This window comes from Nicotiana attenuata, unplaced genomic scaffold, assembly GCF_001879085.1.
Source record: "Nicotiana attenuata strain UT unplaced genomic scaffold, NIATTr2, whole genome shotgun sequence".
Lineage (NCBI taxonomy): Eukaryota > Viridiplantae > Streptophyta > Magnoliopsida > Solanales > Solanaceae > Nicotiana > Nicotiana attenuata.
In genome coordinates, this window is record NW_017672583.1 from 140,969 (window position 1) to 144,835 (window position 3,867).

General features: G+C 31.9%; 1 long non-coding RNA gene across 1 annotated transcript; it reads right to left on the bottom strand.

Annotated features, from left to right (window-relative positions):
• Positions 1-2,175: 2,175 nt before the first annotated feature.
• LOC109213743 lies at positions 2,176-2,870 on the bottom strand. The gene is made up of 2 exons (XR_002066058.1): positions 2,773-2,870; positions 2,176-2,624 (listed from the first exon to the last, which is right to left on the bottom strand). It is a non-coding gene; the product is annotated as an uncharacterized LOC109213743 (long non-coding RNA).
• Positions 2,871-3,867: the final 997 nt, after the last annotated feature.

Sequence of the window (3,867 nt, forward strand, 5' to 3'; positions counted from 1 at the left end):
ACGGAAAATGTTTTCCGTGGAAAATGTTTTCCAAGAAAATGTTTTCCGTGGAAAATATTTTGCAAGAAAATGTTTTCCATGGAAGAAAATATTTTCTTGGAAACAAATAGTAATGTTATTCATTTTCCGGTGTTTGGTACGCAAATTAATAAAAATGACTTCTCAAGAGTATTCATAAATAATTTAGATATAATAAACATGAAGCCATAAACTTTCAAACCAACAACCTTTCGAACCCATATTTTTCATAAACTTTCGAACCGCTAAACTTTCGAAATCACGGAATTTCTAATCCGTAAACTTTATAATTTCTAAACCCGTAAACTTCCAAACACATAAACCTCCGAACTCATAACTTTGGAACTTGTACGATTTTGAACCTTTAAACCGATAAATAAAAAAACTAAAACTAAAAAATATATTAAAAAATATTTATTTCGGGGGGGGGGGGGTCAGAAAACGAAAAACAGAATACAAAAAAGTAAATTCTTTTTGTTGCGGGGAGGGGGGGGGGGGGGGTACGGCAGTTGGGAGGGGGATTGGGTGATGCAGAAAATAAAAAAAGTAGAAATTTGAAATTGCAATTAAAAAAATAATAATTTTTTTGCGGGAGGGGGGTGGGGTGGGCTGGAGGGGTAGTAGGGTGGGTGGTAACGGGAAAACTGAAATTTGAAAAAAGAAAACCTTTTTTGGAGAGAGGGGTGGGGTGGGTTGGTGAGGGTAGGGAAGGTTGAGAAGGAGTTTTGGAAAATATTTTCCCTTCTCTTGATAAGGAAAATATTTTCCTCCAATTGGAGGAAAATGAATTCATAAGGAAAATGTTTTCCAAAACATTTAAGCCAACCTTATCTAATATAGTTAAATTTTGTATCGTGATACGCGGATTTGAAACCTTATCTAATATAGTTAAACTATACTCCCTCCGGTCCAAAATAAGTAATTTTTTGACCTTTTTTTGTGGTCCAAAATAAGTGATTTTTTCAGATTTTAAGAATGAATTAATTATTTTTTTCCTACACTGCCCTTGGAGTAAATAGTGTTGGAGTATGTGTTAGGAGTGTTTATGTGAAGAGATAGTAAAGGTTAATATGGTCAATTTCATTGCTAATTAATGTTAAAAGACGGATTTCTTAATCTGTATGAAAACATCTAAAAAATCACTTATTTTGAACCGAAGGGAATACTTGTATCCATTTATCTCATATTAAAAAGAACTAGATTCCCCTTATATAAAGTAGTCTTGTCCTTGGACCAAAGAATAGTTAAAAAAGAGATCCTTTGATGATAAAGCATCTATCAGAATATTACATTAATGACACAAGGAAATAACCTCATTGCAAATGAAATCTTGAGTATTGGAATTTTGTTGTGAATTTTTCCTTCACTCTTAATCAGAGATTGCACATTGAAATATTGAGAATGAAGAATTTCTTAGTAGAAAATGTTTTAATCTCTTTAATGGGCGTACATGACCGAATTGATCGGTCGAGTTAGTAAATATCGAATAGTAATACTAAATATCTAAAGAAAAATATGTTTTAAGTCAGACATCCAGAGTTAATTATACTTATTGCTTCTTGTACTTACATTGTATAGTATATACTTAGGTAAAAATTATATTATATAGTATATAATATAGAAAGTTGCATGATTTAAGCTTTGGATGACTGATTTATATTTAACTCTACATGTCTGATTTATAATTAACATGTCATTTGAATCAGATATCCAGAACTAATTATAAATGACATGATTTATTGCTTCTTTGGCTAAGCTTTTGAGAAGCTAAAAACACTTTTTTCTTTCTTTCAGAAAAGCAAATCTTTTGAGATTTGAGATGTTTGATAAAACACAAAGATTACATGGCTTAGTCAATTAAATGTACGTCCATATTGGAGATAACCAGTTCATTATTTTAAAGATAACATAAAAGATAATACAAAAGCATTGTGAGAACAACCTCATAATTTTTTTTTTTGGGTAATTAACCTCATAAATTTACTATAGAAGAGAAGTCCACTTATACAATATGTTGTTCCCATGTAATACTTAGACAAATAAGGAAAAATGTATTCACGTATAAGTCTTCCAAAATTACACATAACATGGGACTGGTAAACAAAGGTAGTTCTTATATATATATATATATATATATATATATATATATAGCTAGCATTTGAAGTATATTTAGCACTCTTACTCTAATAGCACATGCAAAATGACTATTTGAAGTAGTACATAATTTTGTTAGCACTCTTAGTTCATGCATATACAAGGATCTAATTAAAGTAGTACTTATCGAAATACTAATAATAATATCAGCAAACGAACGTTCTCTGTGCTTCCAGCATGTCATTCTTAGGTATTAACTCATGGACCATATTCTTAAACTCCTCGCGATGTTCTTCAGTTTGGTAACATGCTACAATGATAATCATATCGATCATAGTTCAACTGATAATGCCACCAACACCACCTGCATATCCATCCATCAGAGCATTCTGCGTGAGAACTGCATTTTCTCCCACAAGTCTCCTCTTCATTTTGATTTAATTTCAATTTCATCATTGATATAGATAGTGGCAAGCCTCCCATCGTCATCATTGAGTTTCGAGACAAATCAACTGTGCGCATGCATAAAAATTTCGATTAGAACCAATATCAAGTTAATAATCATATATATACACATTTCTATGCAATTGTTTTTTCTTATGTATAAAGCTAAAACCTAAAAGAACCACACACAAACAAAAGGGAAAAGTAAGTCATTACCAGCAGTTGCTGTAAGGAGAATGGTGAAGAGGATAACAAACTTAAATAAAGAATATGTCACAGCCATGTTGCCAATTTTGTTGTAGATATTAGAAGAGTATGGTAATTCTCAACTATGCAAAAATCATATTTATAAGCAAATTGAGCTCCCCCAACCCCCAACCTCCCCCCCACCCCCCACCAAAAAAAAAAAAGAAAAATTAAAAAGGGTCACGATTTAATATACTTTTAGATGCACTAACTTGAGCTATGTTCAAATTGAATCAATATGAAAATATGCCCAGCCCAAATTCGGGTGAGTCATATTTTCATGTAAAAATAGCATGGGCTAGCCGGTTTTCGGACTGGTCATTCAAAAATAGCCAGTGTTTGCAAAGTCATTGAAAAATAGTCATTATTTTGCTGCAACACGGAAAGTTTCAGCATAATATACTGGAGATCGGTGCACCTGTGTATGAACTTCCAGCATATTATGCTGGACTGTTATAATATGCTGGAAGTCCAGTATATTATACTGGAACTCCAGTATATTATACTGAAGTTCCAGTATATTATGCTGGAGTATTTTTATTAGTTAATTTTGCCACTCATATTATCAACTTATTTTAGTGGAAAAAGAATTGGATTCCCCTAATTAAAAATTATTCTTGGTCCTTGGAACAAAGAATAGTTGAAAAAAGAGATTCTTAAATGATAAAAGCATCTCTATATAACTTCATCAATGACATAAGGAAATGACCTCATTGCAAGTGCAAATCAAAATCAAACGAGCTTTTTGTTAAGAAGTTTTTCATTCATTAAGTGGAGCTAAAACAGTTCGGGCCAAGAAATAGGAGTTGAATCTGAAACAAAGGGATATTTCTATATTATAAATTTGTCGTAAATAAATGGTTTTACAAAGATTTAAAGCACAGTGCTCCATAGAACAAAAAATTTAGTGAATGATTTACTATATCATGTTTCCACTTCACTTCGTTTTCACTTTCATATCAAGAACTTCTTGCAATATCGAATTTTACACTCTGTATTTTGTATACGGGTGAAATCGGACCCATAAGACGGTCCAGTTTCCGATAAAATAAATTGAGTACGGGA